Raw genomic sequence first — 15,060 nt, 5'->3', positions numbered from 1 at the left:
TTGTCTGAAGAAAACAGTGTGGGTACACAAAAACTCAATAGTTCACTTAGATTTTTAAAAGTTGTTATCTTTTGTTTTTACATCACCTTTAGATTTTTAAAAGATAAGTACAGACAACAGAAGAATAAGTAACAGGTTAATACAGAAATGTGGCATATTACTGTAAGTATCAATTGTGGGCTACTAACAGAGAACAGGCTAGTACTGGCAGGGAAAGCAAAGGACAAGAAGGGTTTGGGTTTTTTGGTTTTTGGTCTTTTTTTAAAACTATTGAGAAAAAGAGGATCCCAGAAAGGTTAGGAGCCCTGCTTCAGCTGGATAGGCTGATAACTAACAACAGAGGAAAGGAAAAGTTGCTCAGTTCTTAATTTTAGGCAGTTGCCTAAGAAGAATGACCTTTGGATTAGAATGGAAAGAACAAACATAGCTAACTAAGGAGCTGATATCCAGTATAAATGAAGAGATGGTAAGGTGGTATGTGGCTGTCCTTAGTGCTTTGAGATTGCCTGGCCCAGAAGAAATACATCTTTTTGGTATGACAAAGCTATGCATATGGTGTTTGTGATTGTGGAAAATCCAAGGTCAGATGTTGCCCAGTTTTCAGAAAAGGGAAAAGAATAGAACCTGCATGCTGTAAGCCAGCCAATGAGCTTTCCTTTAATTTTAGAATATATTACTAAAGAGATGATTAGTAACCCTTTAGTAAAAGAAATAATGGTTATAAAGAGTCAGCCAACATGGCTTCATCAAAAGCAGGTCATGCTAAACTAGCCTTATTCTTTTTTTTAATTGATAAGGTTATTAAATTAATAGATCAAGATAATGCTATAGTTTTGCCCAGATTTTAGCTAGATATTTTATGAAACTTCTCAATCCTTTGTACAAAAGGTAAGAAAATGTGAGCTAGATAGTACAGTTATAGGGATTCATTCAGAATTTGTTGAACTTGTTGCATTCATTGAGGGTCAAATATTAACTCTGCTTGTAGTCTCCAGTGGCAGGGTCCAGGGATCTGTGCTTAGCCTCTTGCTCATATTTATCAGTGACTTGGATGGGACATAGATGGCATACTAGTGTTATTTGCTGGTGACTCAAAGGGAGGATAGCTAAAACACTGGACTGCTGAATCAGGATCCAAAAGTAACTGCACAGACTAGAATGTTGGTCCAAGATTTAATAGAGAGGGATGTAAATTCTTATACTTACAAAGTCTGTTTTTCAACCCAAAATAAAGTGGTGGTGGTGGTGGTGGAGACATAATTAGATATTTGAAAGGGTTTTACTGGACAAGTTAAATTTGAATCGTAAGTGTCATATGATATCCAAAAAAGTCACTGCTGTCTTCCCTGGTCAGATGATATCTGGAATATTGTGTTAAGTTCTGGGCAGGAGAATTTAAGAAGGACATTAATAAGCTTAAGAGCATCTTAAAGAGGGCAGCCAGAATGTTGAGGGGCTTCAAGATACCATATGAGAATCGCTTGAAGCAACTGGAGATGTTTAGCTAGGAGAAAAGAGAACTGGGGGGGGGTCCGCGTTTGGGCTGCCATTTAAAATAGGAATTGAGTTCTCTTTAGTCAAAGAATTCTGTCTGAAAGCAGAACAGGATATATGTGGATGAAGATTACAAAGAGCCAAGTATAGGCTGGATGTCAAGAAAAAAGTTCCTAATATTTAGAGCCATTCAAAAGTGAAATGGCCTAATTTAGGAAGTAGTTGGTTCCCTTTCACTGGAAGCTATCGAGCAGAGGCTAGATGACCATTTTTGGTTTGTAGTAGTGTGACTATTCTTATTCAGGTGTCAGTCAGTTTCGCTAAGTGGTCACTGAGGTACTTTCCAAATCTGAAATTTTGTCATTCTTTGATTTCTCACTACTACAAATGCTTACCAGAATTGATTACAGTTTAAAGTTGTGTGCTGCTTATGATACCTCTGATACTATTATTGTTTAGATCTTTAATTTTTCAAATAGTGTTTGTTAGGGGAATCTAGAATTATACAACTGAAACTGCTCTCTCTTTTAATTGCCAAATTTAATGGCCTTTTTTCAGTTCTCATTCATCTTGACTCCTCTGCAACCTTTGACTGTGTCAGTCACCCTTTTCTCCTATATACTTTCTTTTCTTTAGGTTTTCCTGCCATTGCTCTCTCCTGTGTGATTGATCTTTCTCAGTATCTTTTATTTCTTAGTCTTACCTTGGATGTCCCCCAGAGCTTTGTCCTGCCCCATCTTCTCTTTTTCCTCAGTACTGTTTCACTTGGTGTCTTATCAGCTCCTATAGGTTCACTTATTATCTCTATCCAGATCTTGTCCAGACCTGTATATCCAACCTAGATTTCTTTTCTGAACTCTAGTCTCATATTAGCTGGACATCTCTGAGTGTCATATGGGCATCTCAGACTTAACTTGTCAAATCAGAAATCATTATCTTTTCCCTGATATCTTCCCTGTCTTAATTTCACTATTACTTTCAAGGGCATCACCCTGCTGTCAGCTGCCTAGGATCAAAACTTCACTTTTGTTCTTAGTCCTCACTGTCACCTATCCCAGATAGCTGGTCATCTTTACCTTGCTGTGTGTGTGTGTTCCTCTGACACTGCCACCACTCTGGTCTGGGCTTCTCATTACCTCACCTGGAGTACCGCAGCCTGCTGCCTGGTGTCTTTGCCTCCAGTTCCTCCCCATTTGATCCTCCACTCAGCTTCCTAAAGTGCCAGTCTGACCATGTCTCTCCCCTGCTCAATCAATTGGAATGGCTTCTTATTACCCTCCAGGAACAAATAGAAAATTCTCTTTTATAGCCTTTTACAACCTGCTCCCTTCCTACCTTTCCAGTCTTTTCTCCGCTCCATGTACTGTACTATCCAGCAGCAGTTGGGACCTTCTTATTGTTCCTTGCATAATGTCGTCCATCTCCTGAATCCTTTTTGCTGACTGTCCCTCATGCACGGAATGCTTTTTCCTCCTTGCTTCCATCTCCTGGTTTCCTTCAAGACTGTTCAAATCCCCCCTTATGGAGGAGTCCTTTCTCTGTCCAGCTCTTCCCTCCCTGCCTTCCCTTCTCTAAACCACTTTAATACCTTCTCTCTGAGATTACCTTACATACTGTATATACTTTATAGGTAGTCTTTTGCATGTTACCTTCCCTTATTGGAACTGAATTTTACATAAAACTTTTTGTTTCTTCAAACTAAAAAATATTAGACACTGCCTTTATAGTCTCCTACTTGGATTTAAGAATGTTATATTTGGTTAATAGCAAAAGTGAAAGAATATTCATTGTACTAGGTAGGGGTTTTGTATAGGGGCAGATTTATTTCCATTTTCCATTTTTTGCCTTTTGCCTGTGTCTCCCTTTTGGATGACTTAATAATAAGTTTGAGAAAATAAGACCTGGAACATGATCGTTCATTTACCAACTGGGCAGCTGAACACTGGTTGTGCACGCAGGTAGTTTTGAGACATTTTTCGATCTCTGTTTCCCAACACACAGTATTAGAAGAAGAATGTTATCACAAATGGTTGTTACAAATTGATTTTATTATTTTAGTTATAAGGCAGAATCTATGGATTATTTTCCAATTTTAATAAATACTATATTTTTTCTTTGGAAATACATTTTACGTTAAGGTAATTTTATTGAAATCAAATGACCCAAGTTTCAGTAATCGTCTGGTATTTTTTTTCCCCATTTGAGCATTGAATGAATTAGGCAAAGCACAATTTTTGTGGAAAAGAATTACGTGATTATAGGGAGATGGAGTACTTAATTAAAGGCATTTTTCAGTCTAGAATTTGATGAAGCATATACTTCTAAAATTAATATCCTAAGATTTTGTCAGTCTTTTCTTTTTCCCTTCTCTTTATCTCAAAATCTCTTGAAATCATCTCCCACTCTCCTTTTCTCTTTTCCTGTGATGATGATGGCCCTTCTCCCTGCCAAGACCAGATTTTCTATATTTTGCCCTTAATCCCGTTCCCTCCTGTTTTCTTTAGAAGATTGCTCCTTCAGTCATCTCCCTCTCTAATCTTCAGCTTCTCCTTATTTACCAGTTCCTTCTCTTAATGCCTTCAGACATGCTCAAATCTCCTTATCCATTTAAAAAAAAACTTTTCTAGACCCTTATCATTCCTTCTGTTTTTTCATTTCTCAGCCAAATTCTTAGATAAAGTTGTCTACATACATTACCTCTGTTTCCCTTCTCACCCATTCCAAAACCCTTTGAAGTCTGGCTTCTGATCGAATCACTCAGTTGAAACTACTCTCTCCAAAACTACCAATGATCTTTTGATGGCAAAATCTGATAAACCTTTCTGTCCTCAACCTGCCTGATCTCCGTCACATTTAACAGCTGTCCTGGGTACTCTCTCTTTTCTGGTCATGACACTGCTTTCTTGGTTCTTCCACCGGTCTTGACTATTCCTTCTCAGTCTCCTTTGAATCATTATCCATATCACACTCCCTAACTGTGGCAATTATCATCTCTACACAGATGACTTACAGATCTATATGTCCCAGAGACATCTCCACCTCAGCATGTCCAAAGTAGAAGTCCATATCTTTCCCCTAGACCGGGGATGGGGAACCTGTGGACTTGAGCTCACATGTGGCCTTCTAGGTGCAGCCTTTTGACTGAGCCCAAGTTTTACAGAACAAATCCTTTTATTAAGGGGATTTGTTTTATGAAGTTTGGATCAGTCAAAGGGCCATACTTGAGGACGTAGAGGGCCACATGTGGCCTACGGGCCACAGGTTCCCCCCTCCTGCCCTAGACCCACCTAATTTCCAAATTTCTGTATTTCTGTGAATGAAAGTACCATTCTTACAGTCAGGCTAATAGCCTTGGCATTGTCATCCATTCCTCACTCTCCTTCACCTGGCATAGCTAATCATTTGCCAGATCTTGCAGGTTCTACCTCCGTATCTCTTACATCTGCCTTTTTTTCTACTCACACAGCTACCATCTTATTTTATGCCCTCATCACCTTTTGTCTCTAGCTATTTTCAGCAACCTTCTAATTGGTATCTTTTCCTTAGGTCTTTCAATGCCAGTCTTTTTTACATATAGCTTGCTTTTTAACAAGTATATAATCAATTCAACACGTTATTTTCAAAGCTGTCCTGAGACTTGTCTGTTTCATTCTTTTAGCAATATTTTTTAAAACAGTATGGTAGTCACTGATAGTGTCAGCCAGTTTACCCAGTAAGAGATAAGGAGTAGAACTGATTTCATTGATATAGGGAGCTCATGGATGAAGAAACTCCCTCCAGAAATACAGGTCAGCACCTCCTCTGCAGTTTATAATCTTAGAAAGTTTGTGTAGAACACTGAGAAGTCAGATGATTTGTCTAGGATCACATAGCTAATATATGTCATTTACAGGATATGAACCTATCGTGGCTGTCCTCATTTGCCTAATATGAGGTAAAAATACAGGCTTTTAAAAAATACATCACATTCAAATTATTAGAATGTTGGCTGTGATCCATTTTATTCAAGGTTCTTCATGTGAATGGAATAGATGGATTTGGCAGGGAGAAACAAATTTATGTGAGTCTTAGGAATTATATCCTGAAGTGTTGACATACCTAGATGTTCTTTTTCCCCCCACGCTAATTAATTTTATTTTTTAAGTATTTTTCTCACTTACATATAAAAATAATTTTTAACATTCATTTTTTAAAATTTTCAGTTCCTGGGGCAGCTAGGTGGTGCAGTGGATAGAGCACCGGCCCTGAAGTCAGGAGGACCTGAGTTCAAATCCGGTCTCAGACACATAACACTTACTAGCTGTGTGACCCTGGGCAAGTCACTTAACCCCATTGCCTTGCTTAAACAAAAAAAATTTCAGTTCCAAATTCTTTCCTTCCTACTTGAGAAGGCAAGTAATTTTATATGGATTATACATATGCAGTCATGCAAAACACATTTCCATATTTAGCTGTGTTGCACAAGAAAACACAAACCCAAAAAAGCAAAAGAAAGAGTTTTTTTTTTTTAAAGTATGCTTCCATCTGCATTTAGACTCCATCAGTTCTTTCTCTGGAGGTAGATAGTATTTTTCTTAAATCCTTTGGAATTGTCTTGGATCATTATATTATTGTATTATTGAGAATAGCTAAGTCATTCACAGTTGATCATCATACAATATTGCTATTACTGTGTACAGTGTTCTGGTTCTGCTCACCTCACTTTGCATCAGTTCATATAAATCTTTCTAGGTTTTTCTGAAATCATTCTGCTTATCATTTCTTACAGCAAAATAGTATTCCATCACAATCATGCATCACAGCTTGTTTAGCCATTCCCTAATTGATAGGCATCCCTTCAGTTTCCAGTTCTCTGATACCACTAAAAAAGCCGATATATTTTTATACATATGGGTCCTTTTCCTTTTTCTTTGATCTCTTTGGGATCCAGACCTAGTTTTGCTGGGTCAAAGGGTATGTACAGTTTTATAGCCCTTTGGGCATAGTTCCTAATTGCTCTTCAGAGTAGTTGGATCGCTCCACTAACAGTGCATTAGTGTCCCAATTTTCACACATCCCCCTCCAACATTTGTCATTTTCTTTTTCTGTCATATTAGCCAATCTGATAGGTATGAGGTGCCACCTCATAGTTGTTTTAATTTGCATTTCTCTAATTGGTAGTTATTTAGAGCATTTTTTCATATGACTATGGATAGCTCTTTTTCTTCTTATGAAAACTGCATGTTCATATCCTTTGACCATTTATCAATTGGGGAATGACTTATGTTCTTATAAATTTAACTCAGTTCTCTACATATTTGAGAAATGAGTCCTTTATCAGAGAAACTTGCTGTAAAAATGTTTCCTCATTTTCCTGCTTTCCCTCTAATGTTGCATTGGTTTGGTTGTGCAAAAACTTTTAAACTTAATGTAATCAAAATTGTGTATTTTACATCCTTTATCCATAGATCTAACAGGTAAAATATTCCATGCTCCCCTAATTTGCTTGTATCACCCTTTCTAGAAGTTCTTAAGTAAAATAGAATTGGCTTACTTTCCTTCTATTAGGCATAAATACTACTTTGATATTGACACATGTTAAATGCTGTCATTTGAGGAATTGCTCTTCAATTCTGTACAAGTAATCTCCCTTGCCACTGATTTTCTGCATGGATTTTTTTTTTTGGCCTATAAAATTGATATCAGTCTTCCTCATATTTTGATGAACTAATAAAAATAATTTTAAGTCCACATAGAAATATAAATATAGTGCTAGGCAAATGTAAAGACAGAGATCAGGTTAATGACATTAGACATTATAAATAATCATATTCTGAGATGAGTTGTGTAGTGCAATTTCTAACTTTAAATCTTTAACACAGAATATTGCACTTTTCAGTCAGTCAATAAACATTCATTAAGTGCATACTATGTACCAGACTCTGTGCTAAACTCGATAAGAGACAAAAAACAGTCCCTGCCCTCAAGGAACTCACAATCTAATGGGGGAGACAAGCGAACAAATATGTATAAGCAATCTATATGTAGGATAAATAGGAAATAATTAATAGGGAGAAGGCACTAGAATGAAGAGAGATTAGGAAAAGCTTCCTGTAGAAGATGAAGTTTTTGTTGGGACTTGAAGGAAGCCAGGGAAGCAGTAAAATGAGGTGAGGGAGAGCATACCAGCCATGAGGGACAGCCAGCAAAAGTGCCTGGAGCTAATGGAGTGTCTGATTTGTGGAACATCAAGAAAGCCAGTGTCACTTTTCCTGCATTACTACAAGGTTGCAGTGTATCCCATGGAGATTTGGGATACTGTGCATAAACCCCTCCCCCCCCACTCCTAAAGAGCATTCTGGCAGTCTTCTTCTTTGTGTACAGTATGAGAATCCCTCAGACCAAATTTACTCCCTGGCATGATAATAAATCTTGCAGTTTGGCAAGGGACCTTAAATGAGCTTGAGAATGAGAATACAAATTAATTATACTTGTAGAAGAAAGAAGAGTGGCAGCATTGAACAGTAGAAATATGGTGTACACATAGTAGTTGCATAGAGTAAGGAGGACAAAGACAAAGAAAGGAGTGAGAAGAGAATAAGCTGATTTGAGTATCATGGTTCTGCCAGCTAATAGTGAGCTTGTAAATGAGCAATGGGCAAATACCATCAGAGCATTCCAATTCTAGGAAGATCTAGTTTCAGTAATGAATTTATTGGATTATTTATTATATTTAAGACTAATAATAATAATTTAAATAATTCTAAAATTTAGACTACTTCAGGGTAGATATTTACACATTTTAAATTATAACCAAGCCATTAGTTTGTCTTTATCTAAACAAAAAAACCTACTAAAGGCATGATATTCTCTCTTTTTAGGAGTAAGGTGACAAAGGAGACATTATCTTATAGTGATAGTTGTATAGATGATTTCTCCTTACCAAAAAAAATTTTGTATTGCTATATTGACATGCTTTGGATCAAATAAATGGTTATTTTAGAGAGCTAAACATGTTTTCATGTTCTTGACTCCTAGCATACACATGTGTGCATGCGTATAACACACATATAGACTTAAGAAATCTGTACTTTGCACAGTGCCTGGCACATAGTAGGTGCTTAATTAATGGTTTATCTATCTTAATTCCCCAGCTGATAGTGTCTTCTCTAACATAACCTTCCATCTTCTCTGTATATTCTTCTGTATACCTGTTAACATGTTGTCTACCCCCTTAGAATGTGAGCTACTTGAGAGCAAGGGCTGCTTTTGCCTTTCTCTGTATTTCTGGTGCTTAGCTCAATGTCTGGCACATAGTAAGGCCTTAATAATTGTTGACTGAATATTTAGTAATTTATATGACCAAAATACCTTATTAGTGTCCATTTGTAAGAATTGGTTCCAAACAAAAATTTCTTTTCCAAACTGATTTTTCTGTTAATTTTTAAGAGGATATAGTTTAGTTTGTTATATAAGTAATTTATCCTTAACAAATTTGTATCACTTCAAATTCACTAGTCTAAAGGAAAATAATTCTTCCTGTTATTTGTAAATTTACCCACTAAAAACCAAACTGAAGTAAAGACAAAGTTGGGAGTGGAATTTTTCTTTAAAAGAATCATATTATCTGAAGGTAAATATTTCAATACATAGTTTCATTTAATATAGCTTTTTTGAAAAGAAAAATGAAAAAGCTGCTATTTGCTTGGTCTGCATTGGTAGGGGGAACCAAGTCTGACTTGAAATATAAACACTGTAAAATGTTTATTGCTGGATTTGTAGTTCTCCTTATTTGTAGGGAAATCTTGAACAGAAAGAGAAATTTTCTGGTCCTGTATTGTGACTACAGGAATCAAGAGAGATTTCCATAAAAAGGCATAGGATTTACTTGGAAGAACATAGTGGTTTCTAACTTGGCAGTAATGAGTTAGTAGTAACCCCTTTAGAAAGAAAATATGATAGGATTATAGGCTTTAGTACTAGAAGGAACCCTAGAAATTTAGTCTCTCCCTCAGTTTTTACTTAAGGTGTAGAAAGGACTAGTCACCCAGTAACAGAGCCAGGATTCACAAGATAGATTTAGAGATGAAAGAGACTTTAATGGCTATCTAGTCTGCCTCCCATCCCCTTTTTGTCGGCTCCATAGGCACCAGACTTGTTTTCATCTTAAATCTTTTCCTTTCCTTTCCTACTCCTTCCATCTTCTAGATGGCTTCCTGGCTCCCTCTTGATAACATAGACCCCCACAGCTGCCATTTCTACCCTAGCTGTACTTTCTTTCATTCCACTCCATCCCCCACTCCTCCCACCACCACATATACACATAGAGTCTCTGTCTCCTTCTTCCTCTCCCTCTCTCCTTCCCTCATTCCCTCTCTCTTACCCTCCCACTTTAAGAGAATTGAAAGAGTAGAGTTGGAAATACTCCTTGTTCTCCATTGCTGCCTCCAGTTTCTCCTCTTACAACCATTATTCAGTAACTTCTCCACCTGATCACTATTGTTACTCCAGCTTTCCCCTTGCTTTGTTCCCTCTATTCTTCACCCAACTGTGCCCTCCAGTCCCTCCATCCTTCAGCTGTCTCTCAGGCCATCACCCCTGCATTAAATCTATTCTCCTTCCCTCATCTTGACCCTTTGTGGAACCAGATAAATTCTGCACTCTCTGTCCTTTTCTCTTGAGTCCCTTGCCTCTTTATCACATTGCTGATTTTGTGGTGCCAAGCCTCAGCCTTGGATCATTCTCACCAACCACTGCCTTTGTCTCTACCCATGTGCTACTGAACAAAGATGGAAAACATCATGAAACTGTGCTGCCTGGGTCCACTCTAAATGTATGTAATGTGATGTGAGCTATTGCAAGGCAAGCCTTTTAAACCTCTCTAATTCACTAAACCACTCACCACAGTGGCTTGTCCAAACCTTTTTATCCTTCTTCAAACCTTCCGTGGCTCCCCTTCCCTGCACTCTCCCAGCTGAGAACCTTGCCTCACTGAAAAAAAGAACACCTTTTGCTGAGAGTTCCCACTTCTTTCCTTCTCCTACATCACTCAGATGCCTTCTTCCACTATCTCCTTCACCCCTGTTTCACATGAAAAGATGGCCCTTTTCTTTGCCAAGGCAACCAACCCCCTGTACATGTCCAAGTGACCCTCTTCCATCCCATTTTCTCCAGTGTATTGTGCTCCTCTAGCATCTCCACTGTCACTTATCTTCAGTCCCTCACTGTCTACTAGATGTCTCCCTACTGCCTACAAACGCACCTGTCTCTCCCATCCTCAAAAACCCTTACCTGACCTATCCATCCCCTTAGCTATCCCATATCTCTTTTCCCTTTTATCCAGTATTTTTTCTTCCTTTTGTGGCTAAATTCCTTGTGAAGGCAGTCTGTAATAAATATCTCCACTTCTTTCCTCTCGCTTCTTAACTCTACAGTCCAAAGTTGCTAACAGTTATCTTAACTGCCTAATATAGTGATCTTTTTTTAATTCTAATCCTTCTTGACTGTGCATCCTTTATCACTTTGGTCATCCTCTTCTGCTTTCTTCTCTCTAGGTTTTCATGGTACTTACCTGTGGATCTCTTTTGCTGGATCCAGTAACACTCTCCTCTTTCCTTTTCCTTAAACAAGACACTCCATCTCCTGACTCTGGGCAGTTTCACTGACTTTCCCCCTGGTTGGAATTCTTTCTCTTCTCATCTTTGCCTCCTGGCTTCTTTGAAGCCCCAATTAAAATATACCTTCTACAGGAAGCCTTTCCTGTCTCCTCTTCATTCTAGTGCCTTCCTTCTCTTGATTATTCCCCATTCATTCTGTTGTTTGCACATAGATATTTGCATGTTGTTTCTCCTATTAGTTTGTGAGTTTTCAAGAGCAGGAACAATCTTTTACCTTTCTTAGTATGGTGCCTGACACATAGTAGGTCTTTAATAAATGTTTATTGACTAGCTGATTTTCATAGGTGAAGAATGAGGCTTAGATGAGTTGTGACTTGCCCAAAGTCGTATAGTTATTAAGTAGCAAAGCAGAGATTCCAGGTCAGATCTTCCAGCTCCTAATACAGAATTCTTTTTACTATACTATACTACCTCCCTCATATCATCCCTATTCTATATTCTCTGGGAGTTTGGGATTATTGCTTTTCGTATTAGAACCTATTATGGTTCCTTTACATTATTAGGCTCTTAATGTTTGGATTTTGTTTGTTTGTTTTGTTTTTGATTTTTTTGACTGAATTAAAATGCTATTTCATTCAAGTAACAGATAGGTGGGCCCAGTTTAAATACTGCTGAGTCTGGAGTTGCCACTCACACACTATGTGACCCAGGGCAAGTCATTTAATCTCTCTCAGCCACTGTTCCCTTTTCTGTAAAATGAAGGAATCTGAGTTGATGGACTCTAAAGATTCCTTTCAACTTTAAATGTATGATACTAGATTCTTAAAGAAAAACTACTTTGGCATTTTAATATTTTGCCATTTAACTTAAAGGGCGGGCAGAGTTGAACTGCTATTGCAGAATAGTACTCAGAATAAATTGGCTTTGTCAGGATATATTATTGCCCTGAAATACAAATTTAACAATATCAAGCTGTGCTTTGTGAAAATACACATGTATGGATTATTAGAATAGATTTATATATTGTTTAGTATGTCGATTTAGTGGAGGCTTGAAAAGAGATTGGAACCTAGAGTGGTCTACCTGTCTTAAACATTTCCCTTCATGTCTGTTGGCAGCAAGTCTTCTTATCACTTAGCTGACACATTAAAAAAAAAAAAAGAGGTAGAAATATAGGGTGCCAAGCCATTCTAAGAAATGTTGCTACATTGTATAACATTGTGAAATGTGTGCATTAAAAATTTTTTTTATCATATTAAGAAAGAAACATTTTCTGTCTTCCACACTGCCCCATTGAAGGAAGGGAGCAGCGGGAAATGAAAACCACTGTAAAAATAATGCATATTCAAGCAAAACAAATTGGCCATGTCCAGAAATATATATCTCAGTCTGCACTCTGAGAATTGGACAGCATGCTTCATCATCTGTCCTTTGGACAGATAATTAGTCGTTGTAATGACCCAGATTTCTTAAGTCTTTCAGAGTTATTTTAGATGTGGCCATTTTAAGGAACGCATATGAGATCTCATCAAATTTCATAGCACATAGAGGCCTCAGAGAACTTTACTTAATTTGACTCAGATCTCCTCCCTTCCTTGGTTCTACAGCTCAGACTACCCTGGTGTTTTGATGCCTCATAGTTTATCTTGTTCTTACTATATCTTTTGGGTTTTTTGTGCCACTCTAAATGTCTCTTTGACTAGATATTTGCTCCTCTTTCCCCTTCCAGACTTAAGCCATAGTTGAAGATTTAGCCTGTGGCTTTGTTTACAAGAAAAACAAAGTTTATCAATCTGTATGAATATGGAAACAGTGGATCCAGAATAAAGTCTTTATAATCTTTAGATGTATACAAAAGGCATACCTTTAGAAGTTGACAAAATAGCTGTCTTAATCCTTATTCACTGAAATGTTACTAACTGATCCCATAGAGTTGGTGTTCCTCATCCTGTGATTCTTATCTAGGAGTCTATGAACTTAAAAATTTGATGACTGTTTCTCCCAAAATTGTTTTTCTTTGTAATTCTGTGTTTTTTTAGTTTGTACATTTAAACATGTTATTCTTAGGAATGGTGCATAGGTTTCACCAGACTGCTAAAGGAATCCATTATACAAAAAGGTTAAGAATTCATTCAACAGAGAAGACTAAAAGTGACCTCAAGGATCATCAAGTGCAGAGGTTGCCAAACTTATTTGGCCTACCACCCCCTTTAAAAAAAAAATTACTCAGCACTCCCCGGGAAATCTTTAATGCTTCAGTGGTTTTTTGAGGTTTGCAGCATTTCAAAAAAATAGAAAACATATATTTTTTAAATGATGCATCTTAAATTTAATAATTTATTGTAAATTTGTGGGCTTTTTCCTGCATTGAAATTTTGATGATGCAATATTGCATCATGTAACTGTATAGTATCCTCTTTTTTTTTTGTTGTTGATGAGGCAATTGAGTGACTTGCTCAGTCACACAGCTAGTATGTCTGAGGCCAGATCTGACCTCAGGTCCTCCTGACTCCAGGGCCAGTGCTCTTTTCACTGCGCCACCTAGTTGCCCCTATCGTATTTTAAATGTCATTACAGGCACATATTCCTGCCAGTACATGTTGGACTTCCAGACAGTGCGATACAAATTCACCTGTTAAGACTTGCCAGAGGACTTGACCACTGATTGGTTATACCTTGTGTTTTGTGTGTTTATTTGGAAAATAATGTCATCACTACGACTTTAACTGTTACACAACAGATGAAATATGTATGAATGGGTTTTCACATTTTTCTTATCTTCTCTTCTTATGCTCCACCGTCCCCTTATTTTTATTCAACTTCCCCCAGTTGCACCCAAGACTACTACCTTGCACCCCTCTCCCCATCATTCCAGAGCCCCCAGCAGGGGTGGTATTGTCCACTTTGGGAACCTCTGATTCTAGTGCCTAGAGGCTGCACTATTTTGGTGAATTTAACTAATACTTCTATGTTGACAGCTCTCAGATATGTAGCACAGTCACTCAAGTGAACTATACAGCAGCCTTCTCATCAACTAGCAGTAATTCATATCAGAAGGTTTCATAGGTATCTCAAATGTCATATGCATTTATGAACAAAATTCATAAAATAATAATGATAATTTAAACATCACTGTTTAAACACATGCCTGTTGCCCATGTAATAATAATAGCTACCATTTACGAAGCTCTTTTAAGAGTTGCAAAAAGATTTTGTCAGCTATGTATCTCTATCAGATTTGATCCTCACTACTACCCTGGAAGGTAGGTGCTGTTTACTATTTCAGCTTTCTAGATGTGGAAACTGAGGCTTAGAGAGATGAAGTGACTTGCCCAGGGTTACACAGCTACTAAGTGTCTGACGCTGAATCAAACTCAGGTCTATGTCATATATGTCGATATTTGGGGGAAGTTTAGGAGTGATATCAAAAACAACAGACTCTGAATTGTTAACATTTGTCAGGAAATATTTCATGCTCATTCATAGTATTACCTAGATATTGAGATGGTTGGCAAGGGGTGCCATTCGTAATGCTTTGTTCACATACGCAATAATCTATTCTATCCTGTTTTTCTCTATTTAAGGAGCATTATGATAAACCTTCTTGTTCTCTTTCCTCTTTTTGATAGCTTTCCTTAAAATCTCTATTCTAAACCTCTTAATTATAAAATTAGCTGTTTAAACTACTCCATTTTTTTTTGTCCCCCTCTTCAGGTTTTGAACAGATGTAACATATTCAGCTATTTAGTTTACAAATAATTGTCAGTGGAGTTTAATATAATCTCCTATAATCTAACAGAATTACAAAATTTGAGAGTCAGAATTTCAGTGTTTCAACGTATTTACAAAAGGAATAACAGCCTTGATTAGTAGTCACTTGTATTGCTCAGTCTCCAATTTCAGTCTCCAAAACCAATCTCCAGCTGTTTCAAGGAATCCTAAATAAAGCTGGTAGATTATATTTTGAGCA

The 15,060-nt window shown here is 37.3% G+C and overlaps 1 protein-coding gene across 1 annotated transcript in view; it reads left to right on the top strand.

Moving 5' to 3' along the window:
- The window catches only part of RAP1A (RAP1A, member of RAS oncogene family), a 115,779-nt gene that overhangs the window by 67,476 nt on the left and 33,243 nt on the right, over positions 1 to 15,060 (top strand). The window lies entirely within an intron of this gene.

The sequence above is a fragment of the Phascolarctos cinereus genome, unplaced genomic scaffold, assembly GCF_003287225.1.
Source record: "Phascolarctos cinereus isolate Bilbo 61053 unplaced genomic scaffold, phaCin_HiC Scaffold_5;HRSCAF=322, whole genome shotgun sequence".
Classification (NCBI taxonomy): Eukaryota; Metazoa; Chordata; class Mammalia; order Diprotodontia; family Phascolarctidae; genus Phascolarctos; species Phascolarctos cinereus.
Note: the sequence above shows the minus strand (reverse complement) of the source record. Positions and strands in the feature narration are given on the sequence as shown.